Consider the following 15,744-nt stretch of genomic DNA (forward strand, 5'->3'; position numbering starts at 1 on the left):
ACAGAGTCCTTGCTCTCAGCCCCATTTCTCCTTCTAAGGAAAGTATGGAAAACTAAGAGTTCTCTTTGAAACCTCTCAGGGCACAACTGCCCTGAACCCTGAGCTGGGGTAACATCCTTGGCATCTGCGCACACCTGTGGCTCTTGCCTGAGTTTCAGGGCCCTCAGCCCTGCGCCGACTCAGGCATCCTGACCACACTCTCTAGTTCTCCTGCTGTAGGAATGGCCACACTTGTTTTCTGTGTAAAACTGAAAATGTTTGTAGACTGAGCTTTCTGTGATACTTAGAAAATAAGGTAGCAAGAAAATTAAGATGCTTTGGTGGTCTAAATACTTGTGAAGTACATTTTTAAAAAATATTACAAAATGCCTTAAAGAGTACTAAGTAAATTTAAGAGAGGATTTACTGGATTTTCACTAACTGTAGGAAAAAAAAAAGTTACTTTGATCCATCGTGACTTACTGTGAGCTGTAACAGTAACCTCATAGCTGCTACACTCAACGATTTGTTCCATTCTGTTGTTTAAAAACAGGGATTCATTCAGGGGCATAGGAGATGAATTCTGTCATTAGAAACTTTGCCATCAGGCTTAAGAAATATATTTATAACTCATTTCTTTCAGGAAACAGGTTTCAAAATCTCCATAAGAAGTCTTTTATTAAGATAAATCCCAGCTTTGTCAGTTTCTCCAGAAGTACTCTATTTTTAATTCCCAAGGAGAATCACAATAATAAAAATAAATTAACCTAGTAGGTTATTTCCTTTCTAATGGCACCTGTTTTTATTAATAGAATTCCAGTCTACATATTTTTTGGGTGGCTCAGGCGGTAAAGAATCTGTCTGCAATGCAGGAGACCTGGGTTCAGGCCCTGGGTTGAGAAGATCCCCTGGAGAAGGGAATGGCAACCTATTCCAGTATTCTTGCCTAGAGAATTCCATGGACAGAGGAACTTGGAAGGCTATAGTCCATGGAGTCACAAAGAGTCGGACACAACTGAGCAACTAACACACATATTTCTTACTATTTGCTTTTTAGAAGCAATCATTCATAACATTTTATAGCATTTTATAAAGAACTTTTAGTACCTTTTTTTTTTTAAAGCTGCACTAGGTCTTAGTAGCCACACATGGGATCTTTAACTGTGGCATGCAAGCTCTTACTTGCAGTGTATGGGATCTAGTTCACTGACCAGAGATTGAACCCAGGCCCCCGCATTGGGAGAAGCCACTGGATCACCAGGGAAGCCCTCTAAAGAACTCTTAAAGTAAAACTTTTTGGATCTTTGCAGCAGCTCTGGGCAGTCCTAGTAGTGAAACTGTTCTGCATTCTTGAGCCCTTGTCCTCCCTGCGGGACACAGGGGGCCAAGCGAGCAGATGCTGCCCCAGCATCAGACCGCAGGGCCAGACTTGCTGTGCAACCTCCCTTCCAATGATGTCCTCTTTTAACTGTTCCTCTGGTACATTCAGTACTGTTTTCCTTGAAGCATGTGTTTAAAAGGAAATCCTAGATGTGTTCAAACATTACTGCTTAGTCTCTATTTTCTGTTTTCAAATGACTGGTTCCCATGCTTGATGAAGCTCAATTGAAAAACAAAACAAAGAGAACCTGTCCCAAGTATTCATTGTATAGATTTCCTTGCCTGGGGAAACAATGTGGAAACTGAATCTGAGATCATTTTAAATAAACATGAGTTCTTATATGATACTGCTTACTTCACTAATGCTTCTGATTTGTATTTTATTTATACAGCGCCATCCCCATTCACGTAATGGAGCCAATCTCAGCACCCTCACCTGAATATGATGGCTATTTCTTGTGTGTGTAAGACTATTTTCCTGTGTGTAAGACTCCTTTAGTATGCCTAAAAGTATAAAAGCGCTTGTGTCCTATTCCATTCAGACTTCTTTGATTCCAAGTTAAGAGCCACTGGATGAATTCACCTCTAGCTCTATTATGTTTTTAAATCAAGTATCAGGTAACATTCCTGTGTATGTGGTATTATTTTTCTCTGATAAATCAAATCCTTCATGATACTTGCTCACCTACTATAGATGGACTGTAGTGATCTTTGTCTTTGTTTATATCTGTGTTTTCTCCCCGCCTAGAGTAAAAGAAGCTGAAGAGGTGTGTAGGCAGAAAAAGGGAAAGTCACCCTATGAAATAAAACCAAGACATGACTGGAATTGCAAGTATTTATTCTGTTTTTTGATTTGTGGTTTTCTCTGGCTTTTAAACACTCTTCTCAGAATATACAAATCCACCTAATAATATTTTAATCATCTTCCTCTTAAGTTTGAACAAATAGTGAGCTTCCAACTTAGAGAATCTGCTTTTCCTTCTGCCTGTAACCAGAGGCTAAAAGAATCTCAGTGTTCAGCATTCAAAGCCTAACCATCCAGATGGTCCACTGAGGGGGTGCATATATGTGGGGGGCTGCTGGTGGAGTTGGGGGCCATATTTCACTCTCCTCATCATACATGGGTCACAGCACAGCTGTTGTAATCCCATGAGCACCCTTGGGGCCTAACACAGGGAGTGCCAGGTGCAGCATTGTTCTTTGCTCAGACCAGGGGCTCAGGCCACACAGGGGGCTACCAGCAGCTGCCAGCCCACAGCCAAGTGTAACAAGCCAAGCTGTTCCCTCTTTGCTCATTTTTCCCTTCAAGATAAAACACCAGGTTGTGCACCAGGAAGGGAAGGGTTTGGTGGACGTGATGCGTCCATGTGATGCTGTCTTACGTTTTGTTGAATGTTTCAGGGACTATCACTTGGCACTACAGAGTAAGTAAACGCTATTTTAAATGAAAAGTTGGGTTAGACCTTCAAATAGCATTTTGAATTGAGTTCATCTAGTATAGCGTAAATGGAAGATACTCAAATAACCCAAATTGGGCCACAATTAAACAGCTTTATTTAGAAAAAGTTAGAAATTATATCTGCATTTAAAAGATATTTTCCCTTCCGTTTCTCTGTATCAAAATCTTATTGAACAACAAGTATTATATTATGGTTTGGTTTATGTTCCGTCTTTTTGATGAAAGTAAATCTTCAAGTACATGTATAGAATGAGGAGGAATAGTTATTTACTAACCACAATTATGCTGTTATAAGGATAGAAGAGAATTAAATCACATTAACAATGAGATGAAAGTGTGTTAGTACTCAATTGTGTCTAACTCTTTTCAACCCCATGGACTATACCCTGCCAAGCTCCTCTATCCATGGAATTCCCCAGGCAAGCATACTGGAATGGGTCACCATTCCATTCTCCAGGGGATCTTCCTGACCCAGGGATCAAACCCAGGTCTCCCACATTGTGGGCAGATTCTTTACCATCTGAGTCATAGATGAGAATTAAATCACATTAACAATGAGATGATGGAGAAGGCGATGGCACCCCACTCCAGTATTCTTGCCTGGAAAATCCCATGGACAGAGGAGCCCGGTAGGCTGCAGTCCATGGGGTCTCGAAGAGTCGGACACGACCGAGCAACTTCCCTTTCACTTTTCACTTTCATGCATTGGAGAAGGAAATGGCAACCCACTCTAGTGTTCTTGCCTGGAGAATCCCAGGGACGGGGGAGCTTGGTGGGCTGCCGTCTATGGGGTCACACAGAGTTGGACACGACTGAAGTGATTTAGCAGCAACAATGAGATGAAGGTTGAATTTTCATATTTATGTGTTTGTACATAAGACTGAAAATGAGAAAGATGAGCTGATACTCTTTCACATCGATTAGAAGCTAAATTTAAACCCTTTTTTCCCTCAAAAACATTAATAACAATTCTGAGATAAATAGATTTTACTTTTATCTTTTTTCATTTATGAGCTTGTGGGTCTTTAACCTTTTCTCAAAGAATTTGATCCAAATGAAAATACTATTCTAAACTCCATACATTCTTTAAAGTTATACCTTCTAACTATTTCTCTTACCTGGTGCATTTATTTCAGAAAGCAAAAATAAGCATGAAAACCTGACCAGTGAAAAGCAGAACAAAAATGAGTCACTGCAGCTGCTTCCACAGAATTCAGCCCGCCTGAGGGCAGGAAGGAAGCTCATCATTTTGATCACCTTTCTTCTTGGCTTCTTGCATAATCTTTATGTTTTCCAGTTTACTGGTTGTTGAATTCTACACTGTATTCATATAAAAATGCAAAAGCAGTAGGCCAGTGGAGAATGTGACACCTTTTCTTTTTGAAAGTTTCTGGTATTTTACCAATAGACCAAAACAGCATGTGTAAGAGGCAGTATCTGCATTAATTCTGAACATGCTAAACAGTAACCTCCAACTTATTGTTGTGAGAATATTCCCTGTCACAGCGAAACGCTCTTTCTCCTGACGACCAGTACTCCACGTCACTGCATTTAGATTTATGGTTAACATGATATTTCTAGTGACTTGTTTGTATCAGTTTCACATCTACATATAAATTTTCTATTTTAAAATTGAGGTACCATTTATATGTGTCATAGATAAGGCTTTCCCAGCTCTTGGGTAGGTCTCTGTAACTACATATTTGTGAAAGAAGATTATCCTTTTTTTTTTTTTTTTTTTTTTTACTAATCACACAATGAATAGAAAAAAAAATATCAGAAGTAAAACCCTTTCTATACATCATTTAATATAGGCAGGAATCATAATTTTAAGTTAAATGAGGGCCTTTATCAACCATGTCCTTTAGGACCTATATAAAGATAGTCAGCAGCAAAAGTCAATTAAACCACAGTTGTGCCTCTCGGTAACTTTTACCATTGCCCTTCTCAAAGAAAATGACACAGTACTTTTAAATGATCCTCATAAAATGGCCAAACATGGACTGTTGGCAAAAAAAAAAGAGTAACTTTTAGATGGATTGATATCTACCTAGGACTTGTTCATTAAACCCACCTGCCTGAGTATTGTGACTTGATTGGGGTTTTCTTTAAGTCACTCCTGAAGCATTGTGATGGCTTTGTCTAACATTAATAGATTTTTAAAAGTGATATGTCCTGGGGTATGGCTATGAATAAAGGGGAGAATATGTTGCTATTGCAAACCAATTATGGAAGCAACTTACAAAGAAACTGAATTGTATCTATGTTTCTATTTGTGTAAAATACTGTCCTTACCTTTCAGTCTGTAGTTGATGTGCACAGACACAGTAGTGGCTCTCGGGTTGCTGTTCTGCATCTTCCTGTCTCCTTCAGTCCCTCCATGTGTATATGAACTTTGATGATATAATGGGGCATTTAACAGAGATTGCTACGTGCAATACTGTATTTAGTGTTTCTATTTTAATTTTTCTAGGATGTTAATTTATATGAAAATAAAATGCATAATAAAAGAGTTCTGTGCCTATTGTGTAAATATAACCTAAAAGTACATGCAAAATATTAATTGCAGAGGGGACATAGAGCATCTGTGTCCAAAGATTTTTGAAAGTTCTTATTTCAGGCTGAACAGTTATTAGTGAATAGTGGAAGTCTCTCAGTCATATCCGACTCTGAGAACGCACGGATGACACAGTCCATGGAGTTCTCCAGGCCAAAATACTAGAGTGGATAGCCATTCTCTTCTCCAGGGGATCTTTCCAATCCAGGGAGCGAACCCAGGTCTCCTGCATTGCAGGTGGATTCTTTACCACTTGAGCCACCAGGGAATCCTAAACAGTTATTAGCAGTTAAGTATTTAACAAATGCTGGTTTGTAAAGATGAAACAATAATTCTGCTACATCAAAACATATTTTCTTAAGCTCAAATTTTCTTAACGCAGTTTTAGGGAAGAAGTATTTCCTCTTTATGGAAATACCAGTATGTTAATACCCAAGAAGTCCTTTTTCTAAAAGTTACAAATTAGTCGCAAAAATTCATATGATATAGATTAAATTTTGATAAAAATTGAGTAGATCTCAGCAAGGCAGCAGTGAGTGGTGGCATGAAGTGAGATCTAATTCCCTGCCTAGGAACTGAACCTGGGTAGCTGAACTAAAACCAGGAATCCTAGCCACCAGGCGAGCAACTGCTAGAGGCTAGAAGCTAATTTTCCATGGAGGCAGAAACTGTAAGTGCAGGTACAAAGTTTATTATTAAAGACACAGCACAGCAACACGTGGGAAAGAACATAGAGAAACAGTTGGTTTAGTTAAGTCAGAAGCAAGACGGAGATACACACCAGGAGAGCAAGGTTATGGGTGCCTCCCTGGTGAGAAGGAGCGCAATAAAGAGATGGCTAAATCATTTATATAGGCCAGTTTTTCTGGGTCTTTGTCTTCCTTTCTGTCAAATTTCTGCTTTCTTTTTTCACATCTGACCTATCCTGGGACTCTCCCCTGGTGTGCACACACCCCTCAGCTAAGATGGATCTCGAAGAGGAGGCTTCTGGTAGAAGCAAGACTCACTATGGCCTGACATTGTCGCCTGACTTTTGACCCACAAGGAGCCTTTCTACGCATGATCTTGTCCCAAAAGGGGGTGAGGGGAGGGGAGATCACTTAATCCTCTATTCAAGCAGGATTTTGTCCCTCTTTGTACTTGCCATGACTATCAAAGTGTTTATAAGAGACAAACACTGGCTATTTACCCTCTTTCTGTTGTTACTTCCATTTCAGAGGGCAAACAGGAGGCTGATTGTAAATGACTCAACTGGAGCCCACCTAGCTCTTGTCTCAGGAAATGTAAACAGGCTAGTTGTAAATGTCTAACCTGGAGTCCATCTATCTCCTATATCAGCGTTATGGGAAGATAATAAAGCAGAGAACATTATGGTGCAGAGATGGATATAGACAACGAAACAGAAGAAATAAAAAGAAAGCATTATGCTAATGGAAAAGCATTATGGAAGTTAATGGGGGAAAAAAGCTAATGTGAAAGACTTGCTTTTACTCCATAAATCTTTGAACTTAGATCTAATTTAACTTTTCACTACAGATTTTTCATCACCTATATGTTGGCTTGTCATCTACTTTGTGCAAAGGTCAGGAGCTCATAACTCCCATTGGGTCTCCCATTTAAATACTAACCAGGCCCGACCCTGCTTAGCTTCCGAGATCAGAGGGGACAGCGTGGGTGCAAGGGAAGCCTCAGGCAGGATGCCTGGCAGGTGCTAGGCAGGATGGGCGCTCAGGGCCCCGGCTGGGCTGCGCCTAGGCCTGCAGGAGGCTCAGAAGACCACGGGCCACGGGCAGCTGCGGTCCCAAAGGCAGACATCTCCGGTGCCACGTGGCCCTGGGCAGCGAATGGGATAGCGCAGGTAGCGGGTGGCACCGAGAGGGGGTGGGCCTGAGGAGGCCAGGGTAGGAGAGCACCGAGACCTCCGCGCCCCTCACCCGACCCCCTAGCCCCCCAACGCACGCCTGACCGGCCAAACGAAAGTCCCAGAAGGCCGGTCCCCCGGGCAGGGCCAGGAGGGTGCTGGCCGGAGGTGGCGGTGTGCGGGGAGAGGGTGGCGTCGCCCAGCCACCGGGCCGCCGGGAGTCCGGTCGCGGGTGGTGCAGCTCAAGTGCAGCGCGCGCTCCGTGCAGAGCTGGAGAGCTGCGGCCGCCGGCGGGCCCGGGCGGCAGGTCAGAGCGAAAGGCAGGCGCAGCGCAGGGCTCTTAGGGCGCCTGGCGGCAGCCGCCTCCGTCTACGGCCATACCACCCTGAACGCGCCCGATCTCGTCTGATCTCGGAAGCTAAGCAGGGTCGGGCCCGGTTAGTACTTGGATGGGAGACCGCCTGGGAATACCGGGTGCTGTAGGCTTTTTGTTGTTTCTGTTTTGCCCTGCCTCCCCTCTCCTTTAGCCCCCGGCCCCAGCCGCACCGCAAGCCGCACCTGCCGCTGGCCCCTGGCACCCCACCGCGCTCAGAGCCGCCGCCTGCCTTCCAGCCCCTCTCAGGTTGGCTGGCCGGGGCCCCGACTCCCGCTGCAGACCTGGGTTGCCTCCGCGCGGCCCGCGAGCCCCTCGGCTTTCGGCGTCCAGGAAACCAGACGAACGGCGGCGGCGGGGGCGCGGGGGTCTCTGTCTGGGCCTCCCTTGGCAGGCCTCAGGCAATTCTGGGCGGGGCCGGGGCCCCAGCCCCACCCCCAGGCGCATCCTGGCAGGCAACCTCGCGGTCTCCCGCAGGCGCGGGCGCACAACACACACACACACACACACACACACACACACACACACCCTCACGCCCGCCCCCCTCCCCCCAAACACAGACACACACCCCCGCAGCCCAGACAGGTCAAGAGCCGGAAACCACAAGTAAGGGAGACGGAGAAAGAGGGAGAGAGAGAGACAGCAAGAGGACCGCACAGGCTTCCAAAGCCCCGGCCGCCACACCCTCCCCCCTCCACTGTGGGTATCCACCCGGCCCCCCCCAGTCGCCCCGACCCCACCGTCGCCCACCGACACACTCACACGCACACTCTCTCCCACACTCACCCTCTGGCCTGGGGGCGGGGGCTGGGTCTCGCCTCAGGGAGCCAAGCCGAAGGGGACCTTTGAGACCTCGGCTGCGAGGAAGTCTTGGGGTCCCCACGGGTGATTGCCAGCCCCAGGGCAGCGCGTCCAGCCGGGGCTCGCCCGGCCCAAGGCTGACGCCCCCTCCCTTGCGCACGGGCCGCTCTCTGCGGTGCGTGACGATCTGTGCCAGCCTGTCTGTCTGGGATCAGATGCCATCCCCTGTCCCCTGTCCGTCTCCCGCTTTCAGTCTCTCTGTCGGTGGCTCTGTGTCTCCCTCTCTCTGTCTCTCCCTGCCTGTGTGTGCGTGTTTGTGTGAGCCCGCACGCGCCTGTGTGAGTGTCTGTCTGTGTGTCTGCATCTCCCTCTCGCCATCTCGGAGTCTGTGATCCTAGGTCTTTTCCGTCTCTGTCTCTCCTTACACCCGGCTTCCGGTCTCTTCTGTTATGTATGAGAATAGAAAAAAGGAGCCCAGAATCGTGGTGACTAAAGACAAGGAAGGGAAAGCTGGGAAAATAGAACGAAGGAGGTCTGAGGTACTGAGTGAGAACCTCAGGTAGATCAACAGTACTGGCTAATCTAATTTAGGTAGGGCAGGCCCAGAGGAAGGAGAGAAAACATATAAAAAGAGGAGTCAAGGGGCCTTGCATCTCTGTGTCTCTTCTTTCACCTCTGTTGGGCCGACATGCCCTCATGCCTAGGGGATGTATTTTCCTTTATTTTTTTTCTTTTTTTAAAATTTTTATTTTTACTTTATTTTACTTTACAATACTGTATTGGTTTTGCCATACATTGACATGAATCCACCACGGGTGTACATGCGTTCCCAAATATGAACCCCCTCCCACCTCCCTACCCATAACATCTCTCTGGGTCATCCCCATGCACCAGCCCCAAGCATGCTGTATCCTGCATCGGACATAGACTGGTGATTCGATTCTTACATGATAGTATACATGTTTCAATGCCATTCTCCCAAATCATCCCACCCTCTCCCTCTCCCTCTGAGTCCAAAAGTCCGCTATACACATCTGTGTCTTTATTGCTGTCTTGCATACAGGGTCGTCATTGCCATCTTTCTAAATTCCATATATATGTGTTAGTATACTGTATTCGGGTTTTTCTTTCTGGCTTACTTCACTCTGTATAATCGGCTCCAGTTTCATCCATCTCATCAGAACTGATTCAAATGTATTCTTTTTAACGGCTGAGTAAGACTCCATTGTGTATATGTACCACAGCTTTCTTATCCATTCATCTGCTGATGGACATCTAGGTTGTTTCCATGTCCTGGCTATTATAAACAGTGCTGTGATGAACATTGGGATACATGTGTCTCTTTCAATTCTGGTTTTCTCGGTGTGTATGCCCAGCAGTGGGATTGCTGGGTCATAAAGGCAGTTCTATTTGCAATTTTTTAAGGAATCTCCACACTGTTCTCCATAGTGGCTGTACTACTTTGCATTCCCACCAACAGTGTAGGAGGGTTCCCTTTTCTCCACACCCTCTCCAGCATTTACTGCTTGCAGATTTTTGGATCGCAGACATTCTGACTGGTGTGAAGTGGTACCTCACTGTGGTTTTGATTTGCATTTCTCTGATTATGAGTGATGTTGAGCATCTTTTCATGTGTTTGTTAGCCGTCCGTATGTCTTCTTTGGAGAAATGTCTATTTAGTTCTTTGGCCTATGTTTTGATTGGGTCGTTTATTTTTCTGGAATTAAGCTGCATAAGTTGCTTGTATATTTTTGAGATTAGTTGTTTGTCAGTTGCTTCATTTGCTATTATTTTCTCCCACTCAGAAGGCTGTCTTTTCACCTTGCTTATATTTTCCTTTGTTGTGCAGAAGCTTTTAATTTTAATTAGATCCCATTTGTTTACTTTTGCTTTTATTTCCAGAATTCTGGGAGGTGGATTTTCCTTTATTTTCTAAAAAAAAAAAAAAAAGCTGATTCGTAACACGGAGCTCTATCATTTGTCTGTCAAAGAGGTGAAGCACTGGCCCCTCTGAGGGCTGTAATGCTAGTCCATCGCTTCAAATTTTTGTTGTGACAAGACAAAACCGAGGAAATTACAAACTCCCCCGACATCTATGGTGTCCTTTCTCGGATTTCACCTGGCTGAAACAACACAGGCATGTTCCCCGAAAGGAAGAGGCCAAGCACAGCAGGAGCCCAGCTCAGCGAAAGCTCCTGCAGTGGAAGCTGAATGCTAAGAAAACCGAGCAGAGGGGAAGTGACAAGAAACCTAGCGTGCTGGGGACTGAAACAGTGAAAAACAAACTCAGCAGAAAGCTCACGTGGCTCACTCTCAGGTTCCAAAAGAGCTCCGGTTAAGATAGGAGGACCTCACTCCTATGGCTGGAAGGGCAAATGCCTAACAAAAATCTTAATTTCTTTACAATCTGTTGTTTCTTTTTTCCTTGAACTGCCCATGAACAGGCAAGCAGCAGTGTGTGCAACTGAGGGACTATGGCAGGGCCTACTCTTCTGTATGTCCCAAAGGCTCCACGATCTGCTGGGCCCCATTAGCTGTTGTTACCCAAGCCTGTAGGGGTTCTTCTGCCCTTAATCTTGTTTGTGCCAAGGATCAGGCCAATGAAAACTGAGCACAGGTCAAGTACTTAGCAGATTTTCCAGTAGGTTATGAAAAGGATTCCTTAGCACATTTTCCCCACTGCTCTTTCCTCCCGTCCGTCAGCTCCTCTCTCCCAGGACTTGAACCCGGCTAAAACCCATGATGCTTCGCTTCAGGACCTAATGAAGCTAAGGCTCTGATGTCTCACTGCAAAAATTCAGTTAGAGACACAATAGGTAAGAGAGGGATCTGTTTGGATTCAGAGAGAAGCGCAGGCTGCAGGGTGTGGGCCATTGCAGAGGGCAAGTGTTTTGGCCATGGAATGTGGTGTGGCTAGTTTTGCTGGGTGAATGCATATGCTAATGAGTGGGATGATCATTCCAACCACTGGGGAACCACCCACTCCTCTGTCTTTTGACAGTGCCCTGGAGCTGTCCTGCCACCTCTGGGTGTGCCATTTAGCTTACAGATTGGGGATCAAAGTTTAGTTGAATTTGACTTGTCATTTTGGGCCCATTTGAGTGTAATCGGTTTATGTTATGCCCTTGTGCTATGTGATTCTTTCAAAAATTGTGTCCTGCCCCTCTTCCCTCCTGTTTCATGCTCTTTTCCTGAGCCCCATCTGCGCCCACAATGTTGCCTCTACAATCTTCTGGCGGGACAACCAGAAAATAGCTGGCCCTTGGGAGGGAAATACTGCATAATATCCAACCCCTCTAGATACTCAGGCCTTCATCTTCCATGTTTCCTACGTGTGCAACATCAGCATCTCTCAGGGAATCTCCCAGGGTGGGCGACAGGCACACAAGGCCTGCTGGAAGTCCATCTGCTGGCATCGCTTCAAAGCCAATTGGGCTTCCAGGGATAATGTTTGCCACTTTGGGAGTTAGCCCTGCAGGCTGTTTGGGCCCAAATCCTTACCACCCTTCTCCTAAAGTTACAAACATACCCCCGGATGAAATCTCGACTCCACCTTTATGGAACATCTGGTCTGTTGCCTCTCATCAGTTTGTTCTTAAGCCACTTACTAACTCCTACAACCAGGACCCTGCCCCCTTGTAGGCAACACTGGTCCACCATGATTGTTGTTAAAATATTCTAATGCCTCTAACGGACTTCCCTGGTGGCTCAGATGGTAAAGTGTCTGTCTACAATGTGGGAGACCCGGGTTCGATCCCTGGGTTGGGAAGATCCCCTAGAGAAGGAAATGGCAATCCACTCCAGGAATATTGCCTGGAAAATCCCATGGAAAGAGGAGCCTGGTAGGCTACACCCCATGGGGTGGCAAAGAGTGGGACACGACTAAGCGACTTCACTATAATGCCTCTAACAGGACCAAATAACCCACTCCTTTGTCATTACTTCTGTTATTACCTAAAGTAGGTCTATGACAATGAAATGTTTACCATTGGAAACACCCTAAGCTGCTCTTAGGGAGAACTAGGGGAGGAAATCAGTGACTTACATTCCCTTAGACCTTGGGGATGCCCAGCTCCAATCCGGGTGTCCTAGGAAGTTGACCTGCCTCCACCTGCCTAGGAATCTGGTCCTCGAAAGGTTGTCATGCCTCAACCCACTTGGGGATTCGCCAGTCCAGGGGTCCCAGGAGGTCGACATGCCTCAACCTGCCCAGAGATTTGATCTGCAGAAGGCTGTCTCAGCTTGCCTGGGGATATGCACCCTGACCCACGGATGCCTAGCTCTCGGGTTGCAACAGTACTGGGTAGGATAAACTTCAGAAAGACTCACCCCTAAGGAAGTCCACCCTTGGAAATAGAAGGAAGCCTATTACTTGTGGGACTGTGCCCAGTCTCAGCAATAACTCAGGAGCCCAATGAGAACCCCACCACCTTTCTGGAAAGACTAAAAGAGGCCCTCCAAAAGTTTATCAATCTGGACTGCGACTCTTACAATGGACAGGTGATTTTAAAGGATAAATTCCTGTCCCAATGCACATCACACATCAGGATAAGGTTACAACAGCTACAGCAGCAGGACCCTGCTGCCTCTTTAGATGAGATAGTCCAGACAGCCACCAGCACCTTTTATAACAGAACAGGAGAGGGAGGACAAGGCCTAGGAAAGGGAGAAAAGGAAAAAGACAAGGCACGCCCAGATGCTGGCTGCCCTCCATGGAAGCCCTACAGTAAACCCCGAGTCCTTGAATGACAAGGCACCAGGGAAATGCCTAATCTGTAGACAGGTAGGGCATTGGGCCAAAGAGTGTCAAAACTGTGACAAGTTACCTAAAATGTCTTGCTACAAATGTCATCAACTGGGACATTGGGCAGCACTCTGCCCTCGGGACTCAAGAGCCTCAAGGTCAAGCGCCAAGCTTTCCCTCAAGGCTGATGGTTCAACAGGACTGAAGCAGCCCGCTCCAGCCAGCCCGTCTATCACAGATAACCATCACAGGTCTGGAGCCCAGGGTGCAGCTGGATGTGGCAGGTAGGTCTGAGAATTTCTTGGTTGACACACGGGCTACCTACTCTGTCCTAACCTCGTACTCCAGAGCCTTCTCCTCCCAAACCTTTACCATTTGGGGTGCTACAGGAAAAAGAATTACAAAAAAATTCACCTGAGCACTTTGTTGCTGGGATGGACAAATACTTTCCCACCAGTTTCTAGTGGCCCCTGACTATCCTTCCTTATTGGGAAGAAATCTCTCCCTGCGTTTGAAATCTTGCAGCTATTGCAGTCCTGATAGAAGAAGCTTTGAAACTCTCTTTTGAGGGTAAACTAACTATTTTTACCAGCCACCAAGTGAAACAACTCCTAAATGGGAGAGGCCATTTATGGATGTCTGATCAAAGAATCCTCAGACATCAAGAAGTGCTGATGGAAAATCCAGGCCTCACTATATCGCCTTGTGAGGTTCTTAACCCAGCCACCCTCCTGCCTACCCCCGAGGGCTCTCTCCCTTTTCATTCTTGCCTAGAAACCTTGGACCACTGGACAAAACTCCAAGAGGGATTGTTAGACGATCCTCTGGCCAATCCTGAGGAAATCTGGTACACTGATGGAAGCAGCTTTGTCTTAGACGGAAAAAGAAGAGCTGGATATGCAGTGGTCTCCAATTTTGAGACCATAGAGGCTAAACCTTTGCCACCAGGTACTTCAACCCAATTAGCTGAGTTCATAGCCCTGACTCAAGATTTAGAGCTGGGAAAAGGAAAAAGAGTAGCTATTTACACTGACTCCAAGTATGCCTTTCTGATGCTACATGCACGTGCTGCTATTGGAAAGAAAGAGGCCACTTGACCACCTGAGAGTCCCCAATCAAACATGGTGATCAAATCCTTAGAGTCTTGGAAGCAGTCCATCTCCCGCTGAAGTTTTAGTCTCCTGCTGTAAAGGACACCAAAAAGGGAGCAGGAAAGTGGCACGAGGGAACCAAGCAGCTGATCAGACAGCTAAGAGAGCAGCATTACAGAACAGTGACCTAATAGGGGTGGCCACCTTAGTTCCACAGACTAATTTGCCAGAAAGTCCTTCATATACTGAAGGTGAGACTCTTAAAGCTAAGAGTGAGGGCTTTCAAAGGAGGGACTCCTTTTTCTGCCTGGGAACCTCCAATGGAAGTTGGTTAACTCCTTACATGCCACCACTCATTTAGGGGAGAAGGCCCTCCAAAGATTACTAGAAAGTTCCTTCAGAGGAACAAGCCTCCAAACAACTATAAGGCAAGTAGTCTCCTCTTGTCCCACTTGCCAATTAAACAACCCCACAGAGCTTGAAGACCCCAGCTGGCCCAGCCCATCTAATGGCATGTGACCTACCCAGGAGACGACTGACAGATGGACTTCAACCAGATGCCAGTTTCTCAAGGATATAAATACCTATTAGTCATGATAGATACGTTCACAGGATGGATTGAAGGCTTTCCCACCCAGACTGAGAAGGCTGAGGAGGTGGTAAAAAAAATTGGCTGGTGAAATCATCCCAAGATTTGGTCTGCCCAGGTCATTACAAAGTGACAATGGGACATCATTTACTTCTAAGGTCACCCAGGGGGTCTCTAAAGCATTGGGCATTACTTATTACCTCCATTGTGCCTGCAGGCCTCAGTTTTCAGGGAAAGTAGAAAGAGCCAATGAACTCTTAAAATCAGCGATAAAAAAGATAACCCAGGAGACTTCCCTGGGATGGAAGGAGGTTTTACCAATAGCTCTCCTCCGCACCCGTATTGCCCCTAAGGAACAGGTTGGTATTAGTCCTTAGGAGATGCTATATGGGAGATCTTTTGTTTGTGTCTATCACCTCTTCCTAGTCCAGAGGCTCAGACCCTCCAGTCTTATACGATGGCCACTGGGCAATTCCAACAGGATATAGGCTTTGAGGGGTGTCAACCAGGACTCAAAAGATTCCAAAGAGTCACCATTATATGGTGTAGGGACTAAAGCCCTATTAAAGTCTGGAAAGATGGGTCCCCAAAGGCTCAATTCCAGCCCACATGGAAGGGCCCCTACCCTGTAATACTTTCTACCACCACAGCAGTCAAGGTACCAAGACACAACTCCTGGATTCACTGCTCACAAGCCAAGCCATGGAAGAAAACAGAAGAGGACACTCAGTATACCTGTGACACCCTGAGAGATCTCAGATACCTATTCAGAACTACAAATGAGTGCTATTCTAATGAACACCCCCAAAACTAAGTTTCTGGGGATAAGATTTCTCAGGACAGCTTTAAAGAGCCAACACAGCTTGGCAGGGGTTGTACTCCAGAACAGATAGGAGATAGATCTTCTGAG

At 45.9% G+C, this 15,744-nt stretch overlaps 1 non-coding gene across 1 annotated transcript; it reads left to right on the forward strand.

Moving 5' to 3' along the window:
- The first annotated feature begins 7,603 nt into the window (after positions 1–7,603).
- On the forward strand, positions 7,604–7,722 carry LOC114110876 (5S ribosomal RNA). The gene has a single exon (XR_003587049.1). It is a non-coding gene; the product is annotated as a 5S ribosomal RNA (ribosomal RNA).
- The last annotated feature ends 8,022 nt before the right edge of the window (positions 7,723–15,744 follow it).

Source organism: Ovis aries, chromosome 25 (assembly GCF_016772045.2).
Source record: "Ovis aries strain OAR_USU_Benz2616 breed Rambouillet chromosome 25, ARS-UI_Ramb_v3.0, whole genome shotgun sequence".
NCBI lineage: Eukaryota > Metazoa > Chordata > Mammalia > Artiodactyla > Bovidae > Ovis > Ovis aries.